This window comes from Acinonyx jubatus, chromosome D1 (genome assembly GCF_027475565.1).
Source record: "Acinonyx jubatus isolate Ajub_Pintada_27869175 chromosome D1, VMU_Ajub_asm_v1.0, whole genome shotgun sequence".
NCBI lineage: Eukaryota > Metazoa > Chordata > Mammalia > Carnivora > Felidae > Acinonyx > Acinonyx jubatus.
In genome coordinates, this window is record NC_069390.1 from 42,733,448 (window position 1) to 42,751,941 (window position 18,494).

Below are 18,494 nucleotides of genomic sequence, written 5' to 3' on the forward strand. Positions count from 1 at the left end.
TCCCACTTTCTCTGTCTGTTATGAGAGGCAACTCAGTGATGGATACAGCCTGGACCGTGGAGCACAGTACCTGAATTTAGTCTGGCTATTTAACTTCTCTGAACTTTGACTTTTTCATCTTGAAAATCAGATTATAATATCCACATTGTAACTTTGTTGAGAGGGTCAGTAGAAGTCTAGGAGAAAGTTTTTTAAGTTCTGATAAATAATACTGATGTTTTGTTACTCTTTTCTAGTCAAAGGGCTTGGCTCATGAGGCATTGTTATGCTCCTGGGATGGGTGACAGATTTATTAATTTGTTATTCATCTGTCACCCATCCAAGCATCCATCCATCCACCCACCTACCTATCTGCCCACCTGTCCATCTGCCTAACTAGCTTTCTGTCTGTTTAACAAATGTTGATTGAGTTTCTGCCATGTACCAGATACGCAATCAGGATCTAGGAATATAGGCATGAATTAGATATAGTATGATTCCTGACTCCAAAGTCTTTCTTTCCAGAGAGAGGGGAAGGCACATTTATACATAATTACATAATAAAGTAGTCATGGAATAAGATTGTACCTCTTAAACCATGGGGGAAATGTAACCATCTCAGGTTATTTTGTTTTTCTAATTGTCTATTAGAAGCAATGGAGAATATTGTGAGAATTTCAATTTTTAGTCAGTCCTGGAGTGGGAAATTGAACAAGCCTTGGATACAAAAGAGAGAGAGACTTTCTCTGGACCTGCGGGCTGGCTGAGGAATGATTCTGGTGGTGAGTGCCTCTGACTCGTGGAGCAGGCCAGGTGAGCAGTACCCTTGACTTCCAGCTGTTTTCCTCTTCTTGGGCCATCAACAGGAGTGCCAGGGACAGCAACTATGGTGGGTGCTTTGTTTCCAAACTGCTCATCTTGACAAGCCACAATTCAGAAAACTGAGAATAATCTGAGGACTCACGGTGAGCAGGTACCACTCCACAGTCATAGGGGAGGAGTAGTTCTTAGTACAGTGTTACCCTCGACCCCCACCACCCTGACACAGTGGATGCATCTTTGGGAAAACACTTGCATGTGAAAGATGAGCATAGCTGGTTGCATGGGTAAGACAACCGGAAAGGGATGGTAGGACCCAGTTCCTCCTCTGCCCCTAGATGAAAACTTGAGCTATCCCCTGAACTTCCTGGACTTTCTCTGTAATTAAAAAAAAAAGTTATCAGTTATTTAAGGTCTCAAAATATAGTCTCAACTTACAAATTAAATTGTCCAATCTCACATCACAGTGGAATTTTCTATCTACATTTACAGTCATGACTTTTCTCCTCCTTCTACTTTGGGTTTGCTGCAGAGAGGAAGGCTGAAGTGAGAGAAGAGGGTCCAAGGGGCCACTCTTCCCTTTTCCATTCAGTGCTTTTACTCTTCTCTCCCCGCTTCTGCTTTGTATACCTCCGGGGCTGGAGCACAATGATTCAGAAGAAGGAAAAGGAGCACAAGAGTTCTGCCATGAGTGGTCCTGTTGAGTGAGGGCACACATCTGGGTTTTCCAGAATCCTCATTGCTGGAGGTCTTCATCTTCAGCACTTGCGATGATGATGCCTCCTCCCAGCTAGTTGCTTATTCCTTTTGCAGCCTCCTTGCATGTGGTGGTGCCCCAACTTTGTTTCTGCCAAGTTCTTCTCATCTGTTCAGGTCCTCTTAGGTAAGACCTCAGATGGCCCCATGCAGGCTCTCTCTCACACGACCCCAAGCGTGGGCCGGCTTTCCTTTCCTCTCCAAATCTGAAGAGGTATCCCAAATGTAGCTCTCTGTCATTTGTTCCTCCATGCAAGCAGCTGCCTGGCCATAAAGTCTGCCCCTATAGACTTATTAGACATGGCTACACCACTAAAGTCTCCCGATCCTCCACCCAGAAGATTTATATTAAGGTTTGCTAGTCATGTCTTTGAAGTTCTTCTCTTTTAACTTGAGGTAAAGCTAGAAGTCCCTTCCAGTTCTCTCCCTTCAGGACGCGAGGTTCAAAATGCATAGCTTTCTCTACAAAATCTCCTTCTAAACTCCAACTCAACTAATTTCCACTTTTGTTGTGGGTGGAAGTTAAGAGTGATACAACCTGGCTTTTACATACCTTTTGAAAATCCTGCTCCGTGGCTTCTCACCTCACTTTGAAGTGTTGTGTATATTGTCTTTAGCTAAATTAAGAAAGAAGAACCAGGGGCACCTGGGTGGCTCAGTCAGTAGAGCATGAGACTCTTGATCTCTGGGTCATGAGTTCAAGCCCCACATTGAGGGTAGAGTTTACTTTAAAAAAAAAAAAGAAGAAGAAAGAAAGGAAGAAGAGCCAATTTTACCATTATTTAAGTTGCACATTCTAGAGGCTGATGACTCATATGGAACAAGTGTTCTCTTGAAGGCTTAGGTTCCTGATTTTTTGTTATCCCTCTTTAAGACAGTAAAGAAGGTATGAAATGGCAACTTCTCTCCACTACAAATCCCAACCTGGAGAATCATATGATAATGTTCCTTCCCTCCCTCCCTGCCAAAGTGATGCTTCAAGATATAACAAGAAATAAGATGATGACGTTGGCAAAACAGCCTGATATAAATGAGTAAAGTAAATGTTAAACAACACAGAAATGGTCATCAAAGAAAATATATTCCAGGAATAAGAGGATGTTCTTTACTCCATGACTGATCTTTATACCTTCCTAAGGCCAAATTATCTAAAAGCATCCACTCTAAGGCTCATGTCCCCCACCTACAGTTGTCACATACTGTCTTCCAGGCCCTTCCCCTCTCCTACTGAAGATTTAGAGAGTTGATCACAATCTTTCCATTCCACAATATCAGGAGATTTTAATATCTACATAAGTCATCTATCAAACAGTATAGCTTCATACTTTCTGAGCCTCCTCGATTCCTTTTCAGGGCCACATCTTATCACATGGGACTGTTCCCTCAGAAAAGTCCCTCTCCTGCTTCCGAATTTGACCATAACTACCAATTCCTTCCAGCAATCTTATCCCCTGCTTCTCACTACACCTGCACAGACTGTCACTTGGTCCTGCCATTCTCTCCCCCCCACTTCCCGATCCATCAGGGATCCCACGGCTGATCATTGCAATTACTTTCTCAAAGGCATCCTCAGTTCCCTTGCCCTTTTGTTTTTCTGCCATATCTGCCTGAACAAACCTCAGCTCTAATTTCCTTCATATTCTACTTATTCATCTTCTATATGTGTATAGAGCTGATTGATGCTGGAGAAGAAGCAAATAACCATAAACTTTGGTACTCTACAAATTCATGGTCTTAACCTCACCTTTGGTTGATTTCATCTAGCATCTTCTTTAAAAGTCCCAATCTTCCTCAATCTGTAAGTCTCCAAGTCAGCTTCTCCCCTACCTCCACTCCCACTCTCAGCCAGTAGCATTTTCTTGTACTTTGTCAAGACTCATCATGTGCTTGGGGCATGGACATTGGTATGTTGTAAAAGCTCCCCTGGTGACTCTGACATGCAGCCACTGTTGAGAACAAGTGATCTAAGGAAACCTGGTGAATATCTGAAATGCTGCCTAGAGAATCTGTTTCAGGCCTCTGGCTCCACATCACCTCCACTTGTTATAATCACCACCCACTCAGTATCCCGTGGTCCCAGCAGCTGGGCCCATCTTGACTCCTTTTATCTCATTTTGTTCCATTAGTATTTCATGACCTAACTGTTGACCTGGATACTGCAGTGATGGCCCCATATGATACTTGTGATAATCTCAGCTGTGCACACATAATGGCTGGCATGGGACACCATGCTTCTGTGTCCCTGTCTATCCAGGAAGGGGTATCAGACTGGAGGGACTGAACTGTAAATGCCTTTTTTTTTTTTAAAGTTTTATTTATTTATTTTTGAGAGAGAGCGAGAGAGCGAGAGCGGGTGGGGCAGAGAGAAAGGGAGACACAGAATCCAAAGCAGGCTCCAGGCTACAAACTGTCAGCTCAGAGCCCGATCTGGGACTTGAACTCATGGACCATGAGATCATGACCTGAGCCGAAATAGATGCTCAACCTACTGAGCCACCCAGGTGCCACTATAAATGCCTTTTAAATGCAGAACATGACTGTGTCAGATTGGTGGTTGTCTTCTTCATAGTGCTGCCACCACGCACTTCTGGGGATGAATCTGCTTCCCTGTAGAATTTTGGGTTAGTCTGCCCATGAGAAGATGCATGGGATTTGGAAGGTGAAAATGAAGCAGTTGTTCTTCACAGGAGGTTGTGGTGGTCAGATGGCAGGCATCCAGACCTCTTCCTAACTCTCCATGTTTGCAGTGGTTGGAGAACTCGTCTGTTTCAGTTCATCAGGCTTCATTCTGGTAAGTGTGTTTCTGATCCTCGGATGGTAGCCTTCTCACTTCTCCAAACTCTTCTTACATTTGTGTGGGTCCCGTGTTAATCTTAATCTTTTTATTCTCATAATGTCATAGAAGCTCAATCTTTTTTTTTTTTTTTTTTTTTTTTTTTTTTTTACTGAACATTGGCTGATACCAGGGCTTAATATCCTGGACAAAGGATAGTTTCTGACAGTTCTAGGGTAGAAGGTCACACCATAAAAGGAATACTTAAGGCAAATTGTATATTTGGAAGCCAGAAACCTATCCAACAGTGGTGTTGGTAACTACCTCATTTTTTATGTGATCCTGCTTTGAGTGCCACCTGGGGTAGGTTTGACAAGTCTGTTGTCATGCCCTTCTCCCCTTGCTCTGGTTGAGGGCATGTCAACATGTGCCTTTGCGTGGACTGGGGGTGCCTGAGGAGAAGGTGGTATAGCTCTCTTTGTTTATACTGGTTCTGTTCTGTCACAAGCCCAGGGAAGACAGCTGATATGAGATCCAGAACACCTGGCTCCGCTCTTGTCCACCGCGTGTGCCTGAGCCTACCCCTTCCTCTGCCCATTCTGCAGTTTCCTCATCTGTTAGTTGGTCAAGAAAATCAGTTATCACAGAGGTGCCTCTCAGCCCTAACATTCTCCAAGTCCATGAATCCATTGGACGACAGTTGGAGTTCCTCGGCTCAGAATGTCTCACCAAGCTGGGCCTGCGACAAGACCAGCCAGGGCAAGGCCAGGCCTAGAAGCTGTGAGCTTTCTCCTGGGCCTGCGGGGGCTGATTTATGGACGTGACTTTGTTCTGGGACAGGATCTGACGGCAGTCAGGGAGGTGACAATGCACAGGCACTAGGCAAGCAAACAACTCTGCCTGCAGGGTTAGGGCCCAGGGCGGGCTTGGCCACAGCAGCTGCTGACAGACAGACAAATGGACAGACATGCCTCACTCCAACCTCTTGTCCCTACCCTCGCAGGGGCTCCTGCTGCCTCTCACTGTGTGATGAGTAGGTGAAGAATAAGGCTCAGCGTGCAGTTATGTTGTCTTTAGGCCTCCTGGGTTTCCTTAGGGCAGATTCTCTCACCAAGCCTCCCTTTCCCTTGTCCTGAGGCCCCAAGCCTCAATCAGACACAAATCTTGTTTGCATAAGTTCCCTGTTCCTTTAGCGGCTCTGGTTTTCCCTCTTAAGACACACACCCTTTTCTACATTTTATTGTTCCCCCCGCTGCCTCATTTTCTCACAGGTTCCTTTCTGGGGAGCTGGGACTCAGCCAGCCTCCTCTTGTGGCAAATAGACCAAGCACCCACAAGAAAGCCCCCTTTCCTCTTCAGTGTGTCTCTTCTTGTCATTAAAAAGAGAAAAAAAAGAATAAAATTCTCTTCCTCCTGCTTCTCTTTATAGGTTTTCTGCTTAAGAGAATTAAGAGCAATCCAAGCCAACTCCATAGCTACTTCTCTTCACACAAATCATCTTGAAAGTCCTTGTTCCTCAAGTCAAAAATGAGGATTGCTGGCTGCCAATACTGAGCTCCCAGGGTCAGCTTCTCCTTGTCACCTTCTCCACAGTGCAACCAGGGGAGAGAGAAGTTAGTGGCATTTGAGGCTGCACGTTTCTACCCAACAACCATTTTCTCCCAGGGTGAAAGGGAGCTCCATGCTTGGTTTCTGACTAGGCTTCTGTAATGGGTCTATAAGATTGCTCTTTCTGGAAACCATCCAGACCCATAATGGGTTGAGGTAGTGAGCTACCATTTCTGGAAATGTTTGCATGGAAGACATATGATCCTCTATTGGAGAGGAAGGACACTGGATGGCTGCTGAAGTCTCCTTTTACTTGGTAGTCTACTAAATCCCAAGCCCATGTGCCACCAGTCGTATCACAATAGCAGGTCCAACAAAGAAGGATCTGATGGGATGTAGGGCCTAGCTGCAGCCTCAGGAAAAGGTCCCCATGGCAGGCAAAGGGAAACTCCAGGTCAGGATATCTATAAAATTCTCTGCAGCCAAACCAGAACTTCTCAGGGCAATGGTGGGCATTGTATCATAAGACCCACACTGTGTAATGGGTACCTTGTAGGTTCCAGTACACAAGGAAAAGTAGGATATGGTGGCATTAGCTTAATGACAGCAAGACATTAAATTACATTGGAGCGTGCAATGATCTGAGAGTCAGAAGAACTTCCTTACTGTTCTCTTTCTCTGTGTGCTTTTAGGAAATTATTGTCCCTTTCTAGGTCTTGGTTTCTTCATTTGTAAAAATCCAGGATTGGTGTCTATCTCCTTTTCCCAAAGAAGTTTCCAGGGAAACTTAATCCTACTAAATAATTCACATAAAATGATTTCATGGCAAAATATGCTTGGAAACCCCATGTGAGATCCCCCTTAGAGAATGACAATGCTGATGTGCCCATGAATGGCTCCAAAAATCCTGCAACAAAAATACCTGTGTCTCTTTGTGTAAACAGTGTTTCCAGAATGTCTTTGAACATAAAAGTCTTTTTTCCCCAGTATAGGTCTTTATCACCCAAGGTGCTAATACTGCTCAGCACACACTCAGGGAAATAGTGATCTAGATCATCTCTGTGGCTCCTTAGTCTGAGGATATTCTGTGTTTTTCTAATCAGCAGGAGGATCAACAACAAAAAGCTATTTCCTTATGTGCATGAGCAAGACCCATGCTGCCTGCCTCTCTAGGTTAGCACCTCTGATTAGTGTCTGTTACAGGCTTCTGCAGACACTCTTTCTTCTGCCTGAAACACTGTCCATTATTTGTGATTAGCTAACAGCCTTCTCGTCTCCGCTTCACTTGTACTTCCACTGGGCTGCCTTCTCTGTGCCTTGGGTCTGCCTTAGGTACCCAATTTATATGTCTTTCATTTTCCAGATCATGTCTACACTGTAATAAAAGTTCCATGAAGCCCAGAGCCTTGCATGTTGTGTTCTCTATTATATCTCCAGTGTCTGTTAAAGGGTTTGACATATTGGAGCCCTGATAAATATTTACGGAACAATTAGATACAAATTAATTGGCTTCTGGGATTGCTCCTTTAATTGGGACAAGGAACGAGTGATTACCACCTATGGAAGGGGGAGGAGTCTTATTTTCTTATTACACTGGGAAGGTTACAGAAAGAAAGACATCAGAGTTGTTCTACTTGGGACTGGCTGCCTCTCTTAAGAGAGAGCTTCCCATAACTGAACTTGTTTATATGAACATAAAGGAGACCATCACCAGTTAGAATTTTGAATGAAATGACTCTGACATTCCCTTTGAATGCTACGAGTCTGGGACCGAATCTTCCTTAATCAGTATTCTGTGTAATTTACACATTCCTACAAATTGTGGGCTTTTATTTATTTATTTATTTTTTGGTCATATATCTTTGGTTTTTAAGAACAATGACTAAATTTAAACAATAATTAGTTTACTAGCAATCTATTATATTAATAATAGCAATCTAAAGCATTAATAAAAATGCAGTTTAAATGCTGAAGTCAAGGAACAATTAAGCTATATTATGCAGCTCTCAGTGATAATAGAGACTAATTTTTTTAAGTTTATGATCTAATGTTAATTGGAAATATGTAGACTTAAACAAGCATTATATGAACACTGATTGCAACCTGGTTGCAATACAGAAGAGAGAAAAGAAAAAAATGGAAAAGAAACATATAGAAATGCCAGGCATGTAGGTAAAGAAGAGGGAAAGGGTGACTAGAGATGAAGTTTGTTCGTTTTATAATTTGCTTCTGCAAAATTTTTCTCCAATTCTTTTCAACGTGCTTGTCTTCTTTGTAAAATTTTTTGAAGGTAAAAATAAGATTGGAAAGAACAGAAAATATGTTTGCTGGCTCTGCAAACATGATTTTGATTTTTTTTTTCCAGCTGAGGTGTTGGGGCCTTGTTCAAAGATGACTGGACTGTAAGGGTAATCCTGGCCTCACTCTCCTTTCCCAGCCATCTTGAAATGCCCTCCAGAGCAAGACGGAATGACAGCAGTCACCCCTGACTCAGACACTTCCTCGAGTCACTGACAACTGCCAAAGACGAGAGGCTGGAAGCTAGGCTAAGATGGAAAGATGAGAGGTTTGGACTTCACCTCCCCTCATTGCCATTTGTGACTTGTGAGTTATGTTGCTTTTTTTGGAGGGGGCGGTGGGCAGTTGTCCCAGGTCAGTAACCTTTTTCCTTTGTCCCAAGATAAATCCCCAAAGCAATTACCAAGAAAAAGAAAAAAACAAAGTTTCTGTTTGGCTTTTTACTGCTCTGGCCCATAAACAGCAGTCTGGGATCAAGGGCGTTGTGGGTGCACAGGATTTAATCTCCGCCAGGTTTTTGTCCCATAAACATCCTTTCAGCTGTCCTGGCCCCAGACATCATTCCCTTTGTGCTGCTGATGCATGGTCTGCGATGGAGTGGCCTGCTACATTGCTCTCTGTGGACCCAACTACCACCAATTCTGACCCTTCAAGCCTGGAAAATCCCAGCTCATTCATGCTTGAGATATTTGGACCCAAGACAGTCCCTGACTTGACAGTTAAATATAATTCAATGGAACAGAGAGGCCTGGCATAGTGGAAAGAGCACGGCTTTGGGGAGTCAGGACAATTTAAGTCTGAATCCCAGTGTCATGCCTACAAACAATGTGACTTTGGTCAGACCAGTTACTTAACTTCTGGAAGCCCTCGTCTTTCCTCTGATTCCTACTATCAGGGCTGTTTTGTGGACTGAATAAAGTATCAGATGTAAAGTGATTGGTAAAGTAAAACCGAGTTCTTATCCCCTTTGGTCACTGGTGTCACAGACTGGAGTGCTGAAACCACATTTTCAGAAGGTTTCTGGTGAAACTAAACCCAGTCCTGAAGAAACTAACGAAGATGATGGGGGGGGTCCAGATCCCAGGCCCTATGAGGAGCAGGTGAAGGAACTGAGCATTTGGTGTGGAGAAGATGAGGATCTTCACTAACTGCCTTCACATCTGGGAGTCACCCAAATCTGAAAGCAAGAGCAGATTTGGTCTCTCCGCCCCCCCCGCCCCGCCTCTGTTACCAAAGTTACTGGATGTCTTCCATGTGCCAGACTCTGTGCTTATCACTAGGATAGACTGGGGAACAAGAGGCCTCCAGACCTCTTGGAGCTTTTAATCTACTTGGAAAGACAAACATTGGATGAGTAATTTTAGGTGTGATTGGTCATCAAAAGGGGAGAGTAGTCAGTGGCACCTTGGGGTTTTATGAGTGGTCAGAATTAGGACCAGTGCATGGGAACTACAGCGTGATTGGGTTCAGCCTAGAAGTCAGAAGAGAGGCCTGTGACCGTGGTAGTGGGCCGAGTTGTGTACTGCACAAGGTTCTAACCGAGGTGATGAGTGAGGATTGAGACCTGCGCCTTACTTTATTGTCTCTGCCTCGAAGCAGTGCTTTTTCTGATTTGCACAGAGCCATCACATAGTCTGGTTGTGGCCCTGAACTGAGGTCACCAAAAGGTGGCCCATGACAGTATCTGGGCTACAGATACTCTTTATAGGCCAGCAAATTCTTTTTGTTTATTTGTTTGTGTGTGTGTGTTTAGTTTGAAGGAGCTGTCAGATTTTAAAGTTTGGGAGATTTTACATTAGCATCTAGATTTCTGGGATCTGTGGGAAAATTGGGAAATCTGCTAACACTGGCCCCTATGTTCCAACAAGGAGGAAATTACCTGGTGGTGAGTGATGGCTGCTCCCTTTAGAGAATTAAACTGTTCCCCACCCCAATCCTATCACTCAAATACTTTCCCACCCTGGATCCTGGGCAAAGGAGTTTGCTACCTCTGCTCTTTACACATCCAGAACTGAAAGGAATGGGCTGTCCGCTGATGGAGTGACGAACTCTATCCTTGCTGGTGTCCAAGCAACAACTGTAGACTCTGGGTCAGAGATGATTCAGGAGCCTTTCCTGCCTGGTAAGTTTGGGCCAAGCTTTAGGCTTTGCAGGTGCCTGAACCCCTATGGATGAAAACCAGTCCTTGGTCCCATGACACAGTCATTATGTACGTGGCACCAAAGTATATGGACCATAATGAGAGCTTCCCTTTCTGTGGTTTTTACATGACGAAGCCAAACACCTCAATGTATTTATATGGTGAGTTCCTGGCATGGACCCAACATTACACTATGTGATATGGGAAGGATTACACATGAGTTTATTTTAGCTCTATTCAGTCTACTACATGGCAGAAGGACCAGCTAACTAGCTAACTAACGAACGAAATGAAACTAACTAGCTAAGTAACTACCTAACTAACATGGGCTGAATTGTGTCCTCCCCTGCTGAAAAACAATTCAGGTGTGACAGATTCCATCCCTGGTCCTGGACACAGAATATGGATTATTACCCCCCTACCTGGACCTCAGAATGTGATTATATTTGAAGGTAAGGCCTTTAAAGAGGTAATTAAGTTACAATGGAATCGTTAGGATAGGCCCTAATCCAGTATGACTGGTACCCTTAGAAAAGAGAGCTGAGCAAACAGTGAGAGGGTGACCATCCACAAGCCAACGGGAGAAACCGGAGAATAAATGAAACCCACTGACACCTTGATCTTGAACTTCTAGTCTCCAGTGTTGTGAGAAAATAAATTTCTGTTGTTGAAGCCCCCACACTGTGGGATTTTATTATGGCAGCTGCTATAAACTGAATGTTTATGCTCACCAAAATTCATATGTTGAAACCTAATCCTCACTATGATGGTATTAGGAATCGGGGCCTTTGGGAAACAGGTAGGTTGTAAGGATGGAGCCATCATGAGTGCAATTCACACCATTACAAAAGAGACCCCAGAGAGTTCCCTCCCCACTTCCACCATGTGAGGACACAGCAAGAAGACAGCCCTATCTATGCACCAGGAAGCAGGCTTTCACCAGTGAATCAGCTGGAGCCTCGATCATGGACCTCTGGCCTCCAGAACTGTGAGAAATAAATTTCCATTTTTTATAAGCCACCCAGTGGGTTATTTTGGTATAGGAGTCCAAAAGGAGTAAGACAGCAGCCTTAGCAAACTAATACACTAGCTAACTAACTAAATAATCACACACCCAATTTCCTTCACCCAAAGGGCTGATATTACAGGAAGAAAGGTTGAATTGTAAACATTTCCACCAATAGCCAGAGTGATGTTCTTATAGTGAGAACTGGATCACATCATTCCTCTGTTCTAAACCCCCTCCCCCCCCCCCCCGATGGCTTCTCCCTGTACTTGGATCAAAACCAAGCACTGGCCTAAAGGTCTTAGTGTGATCTAGTCCTTGAATGTTTATACTGGTCAGTATATACTGACCAGTCAGTTTATACTGGTCAGTTTGTGCCACTCTCCTTCTTGCTTATGACACGCTGCATCCTGCCACAAGCTGCCACCAATCTCTTTCCTATCTAAGGTCTTGGTATGCTTTGCTGTTTCTACCTGTAACCCTCTTCCTCCTTTCTCATTTGACCTCACTCCTGTCACCTCTCCCAGCCAGGGCTGGTGGAGGGGAATTCAAGGAAGAAAAATGGACATTTTTCTGAGCAACAATTGAGCACTGCAGCAAAGCAGTGGACTCAGTGCTCTGCATTCATTATCTGAGTATATACAAAGCTTTATGACATAAGTAAGATTATCCTTATGAGCAAGTGCAAAAACTGAGGTGCAGAGAAGTCTCAAATCCTGAGTAAGAAGAGGCAGTGTCTGTTAAGGGCTTGGTGACATGAAAGGCAACCCAATGCATAATCCGTACATATAGAAATTAAGCTGGGGTCAGTGTCCAAGGAGATCCCAGCTGGTGAACAGACCTGTACTTTCTAAGCAGTAAATTATGGCCAAACTCCAACAGGTATCAGCATTCAGGTCTGAAGTGATCATCGCCCTGAGAGCATGACACCAGCCAAGGAGGCTGGACACAACTGATTCTCTCCTATTTCCCAAGGAAAGGGGTCAGGAGGAACTGGGCAGTTTTTGGGCCATAGCCAAGTAAGCTAAGGTTGAAGGTGGGTTTGGGCAGATAATACACCGAAGGGAAAAGTGAAGCTGAAGACCATTTGGGTAGAGAGTATGCTGTGTGGATGCTGTAACATGCCTCCTAAGTCACCCTTCAGAGAAGAACTTGTTGCCTCAGCCCAGAGGCCCCTGTGCCCACAGTAACACCCTTCACCAAGGCCACATTCAGTGACTGATCAGTGCAGGGGTGTAAAGGCCTAGTCATCTCGGCCCACCCAAGAAAACTCTGCAGGGCCATTCTATATCCACATCTTCCAAGGGGATGGCCAAGCCTGTGGTTGGGCCTGCATCACAGCTAGACCTCTCCCTCCATCCTCTCCTACTTTTTCTCCTTTTCTTCCCTAAGTGTTGAACCCAAGGGCACTCCTTAGTAAACATCCTGTGTGCTTGACTCTGTCTCAGAGTCGACTCCCATGGGAACTCATTCTACAACATATGCCCCCTAAGATTTAAATAAATGGATAGCGTTGTGGGAAAGTAGATTCCAGGGTTCCTCTTAGGAAGATAGAATACCAGGTCTCTGATGGCATGACTCATTACAAGTACTGTAAGCTGGTCCCTTCTGTCATCGTTAGGGTTGGCTCAGGGATTGGGCAATGCGAGGTATATGGATAGAATTGTCAATAAGTGCATATGAGCAGAGATCAGAAGATTGGCAGAGGGGCAGATGCACACGGGCTCATCATCTCACACGGCTCAGAGTTTCATGCATAGAAGCCCCACACGCAGGCTCAGTGTGTTAGTTAGCAGGCTTTGATGCTGTTAGTTATCAAAGGCTGGGTCTTCCGGGCCCAGACTGTGTGTTGCAAATGTTCCTCCTGGACCGCTAGGATGCAGGTGGACAGGGCCTTGAGTTGATAGAACCAAGATACTTCCAGATGCCATTCTGGCTTCTTCTTTCTGATCAAAACTAACAGCAACAGACCTTATAATGAACCAGACACTGTGCTAAGCACATGCCATAGATGATCTCATTTAATCCTTGCAACAAGTCTATGGGGTAGATACCTCTTGTCTCCATTGTACAGTTAAAACACATGAAGTTTAGGGAAGGAAAAGAACAGATTTGCACTCCAAGTATTCTTTTGTTTGTGTAGGTTTTGTCCCAAGAGACCCTTCAAATTCAGTTTCAATTTCACAAGCTGATAAATTCGTGGGAGGTTTCCCCCTAACCTGTGCCTTGAAAGGAGCTAATGGAATTAGTTATCTGCAGGCATCAGGCCACCCTGGGCTTCCTTGGCTTTTGGACCCAAGAGCTGTCATCTTGCTTGTCCACAAAGAAGCTGCATTTGTTCCTTGCAAGTCATAGCAGCATAAATCAAAGCTCTGATCAGAAGCAATGATGTACAAAAAGAAAACAGAGACAGAATAAGATCAGTCATCAGATTAGAGGGCTTGTCTATGATGGGAAGGAAGTAAACATTTGTTGAATAAACACAAGTATTGAATGAATAGAAGAATTTACTCAAGTCTATATGAGTCTGAAGGGTTTACTATATATGTGTAGGCATGTGAATTATTGGTCAAATGCTGGTTTTTGACAAGCTGCAAGAGAAATCAAGAGAAAAGGCTGACATCAAAGCAGCATTTGGTTTGAACTGTCCCTTTGATTGCACTTATTTATTTATTCATCAATTTGATTGGCTTTTTAAGTACTGTCTAAGTCTGCTCAGGCTGCTGTAACAAGCATTATTTCTCCTAGTTCTAGGGGCAGGAAAGTCCAAGATAAAAGTGCTGGATAATTCAGCTCATGATGAGGACTCTCTTTTTGGTTCTCAGATGGCTACCTTTTTGCTGTGTCCACACATGGAAGAAAGGGGGAGAGAGAGAGAGAGCACATGAGCCCTCTCTGGTCTTTACTTATAAGGGCACTAATTCTATCATGGGGACTCCACCCTCATGACCTCATCTACAGCTAATTGCCTCTCAAAAGCCCCATCTCCACATACCATCTCATTGGGAGTTAAGGCTTAACATGAATTTGAGGAAGACACAATTCAGTCCATCACAAGTACCCATTCTGTGCCCAACACAGTTCTAGATAATGAAATAGGTCAGTGAATAAAACAGATAGAAATCTCTGCACTCAGGAACTCGTGTGGTTGTGTGTGTGTGTGCGCGCGCACGCGTGCAGGGGGAAGAGGGGTGATGATACAATTGACATAATAAATAAGGTATTTTAGGAAATGAAACTGTCAAGAGAAAACAGAAATAGAGCCACGAGGGCCACCTGGGTAGCTCAGTTAGTTGAGCATCAGACTTCGGCTCAGGTCATGAACTTGTGGCTCTGTGTCAGGCTCTGTGCTGACAGCTCAGACCTGGGACCTGCTTCAGATTCTGTGTCTCCCTCTCTTCTCTCTCTGCCCCTCCCCTGCTCGCTCGCTCTCTCTCTCTCTCTCTCAAAATTAAATAAATGTAAAGGAAGGAAGGAAGGAAGAGAAGGAAGGAAGGAAGAAAAGAAAGAAAGAAAGAAAGAAAGAAAGAAAGAAAGAAAGAAAGAAAGAAAGAAAGAAAGAAAGAAAGAAAGAAAGAAAGAAAAAGAAAGGGAAGAAAAGAAAGAGAAAGAAAGAAATAGAGCCATGAGTAAGGGAGATGGTGTGGGCTGTTCTGTATTTAAAAGCCTCATTGGGGAGGGCTCATTGAGAAGGTAACATTAGAGCAGAGAGTTTAGGGAGTAGAGAGTGTGTACCACACAGATATCTGGAGGAAATGTGTCCCAGGCAGAGGGGCCAGTTGTGATAAAGCAGTACGTATGGTGAGGGTGTGCCTGGTGTGTTTCAGTAAGGATGCCAGCATGGCCGTGGGGTGAGCAGCCAGGATTAAGAGAACAGTCCAAAAGGTAACAAGAGGCAGGATCACATATGCTTCATTGGTGTTTCCACTGAGTGAACCGGAGCTCATGGAAGGTTTTGTAAGAGGAGTGACGTGATCTGATGTTTTAGAAGGATCCTTCTGGCTGATGCATTGAGACAGATGGTAGGGAGTGTACACGACGTGGGCACCACTGTTCACCCTGCAGCTGCTCCCCAGTCAGAGAGGAAGGCCCCACTCATTGATGCTGCAAATGTTTGGACTCTCGTGGGATTCTGGGCTCTCCTCCAGGCTTGGAGGCTCTAGGCCCATACTGCATCTGTGGGGATGGTGTGTCCTGCTCCCCGCCTTCTGGAGGAGATCAGATCCCACCCTGTGGAGGCAAGATTGCATGGTTTGCTCTCATCCTCTATAGACTCAGATGCTGGCCTTGCTTCAGAAGCAAACAGATCCTTCTGCTGGGTCCTCACTGCCTTTATCACAGTTGTCTTTATACTAAAGTATACTTTGTGCTGAAATGACTGGCTTTTTTTGTCTGCTTTTCAAACTGACTCTGCAGAAATGGAAACTTCCTCATTTTTATTTTAATCTCAAGCACCAGCGGAATGTCTAATACAAGTAGGGATTTGTCATATGTTTAAGAACTAAAAGAATGAATGAACAGAGACTGTCTTAGTCTTCTCAAGTTGCTATAAGAAAAAAGCATAGACTGGGCAGCTTAAACAACAGAAATTTATACCTTGAAGTTCTGGAGGCTCAGAAGTCCAAGATCAAGGTGCCAGGAAGGTGAGTTTCATTCTGATGCCTCTGCTCCTGCCTTGTAGGTGGTGCCATCTGGCTGTGTGCTCGCATGACCTCTCCTTTGTGTGCTGAGGAAAGAACAAGCTCTCTGGTGTCTTCTTATAAGGGCTCTAATCCCATCACTAAGGCCTCACCCTCATGACCTCATCTAATCCTAATGATCTCCCCAAAGTCCCATCTCAAATATCATCACATTGGAGGTTAAGGCTTCAACAGATGAATTTAGGGAGGACACAACTCAGTCCACAGCAGAGCCAATGGTTGGACATTATAGAAAATTTCAGCCAATTAAAAAAAAAAAAAAAAGATTTAACAGAGCTGTCCAACAATGTCCCATCACTGGGAAGTCAAGCAAGGCTAGATTAACAGCTTGGCAGGGCTACTAAAGACAATCCAGTGAGAGTGGAATAAGATCTGGAACACCATTCATTAATGATGATCTTGTGTAAGTTCCATTTGAAGGATGCAGTAAAAACTATAACATTTCATCTGTGTATTCAGAGGAGAGCCTCAGGGATTTGGAATATCCCATTTGATAGTAGAGTTTGGGGGTAATACTAATCCCACCTCTCTTCATCCTGTAGGTCAGACCATTTAAGAGAGTAGCTAGAGTCAGAAAGATGGAGCTTATTGGAGAAAATTGCTTGGATCTTTATCCAAACTGGCTCCCTAATTCCTCCGGCTCTGGACTGAACCTTTCCCTCTAGTTCTGGGTAGAGGTGGATGGACTATCACAGACCTTCCAAGTAGACTTCCACAACAGAACTCAAAAAAGGGAGAGCTACACATGCCGGTATCCTTATTCCCCATCTCATCTACTCCTTGAGGAGCACCTAGGGGCTGGACAAGGGCCCTGCTTTTCCCTCTTTGGAATAAAGTGGGAATTTGTTCCCCTCAATGAAAAGCTGGGGATGAGGAAGGAGAAATCAGTGTACTGCCCCCAAGCTGTGTGAATGCAACTAGATAGCAAATCAGGCCCTGTAACGGGGGACCTTTGCTGGCATTCCTTGCCCTGAGGTGTCTGGATCCTGTGAAGGGTTAAAAGCAAGAGCTGTGGTTCTGTCTGATGGGGAGGCAGAACTCTCCTCCAATTGAAGCTTTTATTTGAAGACACAATAAAAGACGCTGACATGCTGCGTAAGCATTGTTCCTGGCTGTAGTTATTCCAATTATTTTTTATGTTTTCTCCTCAAATGAGGAACATATCAGACACTAACTCAAACACGGAGATACCTATTTATGCTTCAGAACAAACAGTTTAAGGGCATTATATACAGATGTCTAAATATTTAGAAAGTGTCTGTTTATGGGAGCAAAATGAAAAGTACCTGTTTTCATTTGAAGGATTTTATGTGACATTTGCATGTAAAAAAAAAGGCAAGCCCAGTGGCAAAGGGGTGTTAGTGAGAAGTGTGTGCACAGGCATGGAGTTGGCAGGGAGGAGGAGGAGGAGGAGATGTGGGCTGGGGCTGCCCTCAGCTGCCACAGACCCTGCACTGACCCACAGTCGGAGAGAACCGGCACCAATGCGGGGGCCATGCTTCTCTTTGGGGGTGTTGTAAATAAATGCCTTGAAGACACCAGCGTGTTTCAATGACCTAACTCACGACATCCTCTGTTTATTACACACTCATTTTAGCCCCAAAGGGACATTTAAAGAAAAATAGGATTCTGATTGCTTTGGAAGAGTGTAGTCAACGGGGGGATTGTTCGATTACTTGGCGGTGCTCTGGGTGCTCCCAAACCTGAGGTATCGTGACAGCTGAGATGCAAAAGCTGCAAGTTTGACACTTTATCTCACTTGAAGGCAGGTTGCAGACAAATTTAAAAGGACAATATGATATGTGAAGATACGTATGGTTTTGTTAGGTAGTGAGGTCACTGTTTGCTGAGGTAGTCTAAAACAAGATGACCTCTTGTCAGAGGTATTTTAGGGGGTTAGCCAGATGGCCATGTATCTCCGGCCCTTTTCAGTCCTCGGGACTCTGAGACTGTGTGATTCAGAGTAGTTCAGGAGGAGCTGTCCCAGATTCTATCTCTGTCCCGGGGGCGTCCTCAGCACCTGACTGGATCTGGGTGTGGTGGAGAGAGCCGCAGCTGTCTCTTGAGTAAATGAGAAGTGCTCTCTGTGCTGGGTGTGCCTCAGTGCCCCCCCCCCCCCCAGAGCCCTTGAGGGTCCCAGATGTAGAGGTTTACACTCCCTGCAAAGGGATCTTTCTCTTGCTCGACTAAGGGAATGGTCTCAGACTTCTCTCCCCTTCTCCAAATGGGGTGGGATCTTGTATCACGTGTTCTTAGCAGAACCAGAATTTGCTGCAGGGTCCTGTGAGGACGGAGACCAGAAGCCCAGGGGCAGGGCAGGATTTCTAGGCATTCTGTTTGTCTGACCCCTCAGCGAGGCAGAGCTGCTCCCGGGGCATTAGAGAACAATGTCCAAGTGCTGAGTTCCATCAAAGCCTCATTCAGCCCCCTCCCCTCAACCATCACAGCACAGAGGTTTAGGGAAAGGCAAAGGGC

At 44.7% G+C, this 18,494-nt stretch overlaps 2 long non-coding RNA genes across 4 annotated transcripts in view; both read left to right on the forward strand.

Annotated features, from left to right (window-relative positions):
• The first annotated feature begins 498 nt into the window (after nucleotides 1-498).
• Nucleotides 499-11,432, forward strand: LOC128311817 (uncharacterized). Its single transcript, XR_008290444.1, has 3 exons — nucleotides 499-1,681; nucleotides 4,242-4,345; nucleotides 8,241-11,432. It is a non-coding gene; the product is annotated as an uncharacterized LOC128311817 (long non-coding RNA).
• A 3,515-nt stretch (nucleotides 11,433-14,947) lies between these two features.
• The window catches only part of LOC113603458 (uncharacterized), a 54,933-nt gene continuing 51,386 nt past the window's right edge, over nucleotides 14,948-18,494 (forward strand). For all 3 annotated transcript variants that reach the window (XR_003425051.2, XR_003425053.2, XR_008290445.1), the window contains exon 1: nucleotides 14,948-15,962. This is a non-coding gene — a long non-coding RNA (uncharacterized LOC113603458). The remainder of the gene's footprint in view (nucleotides 15,963-18,494) is intronic.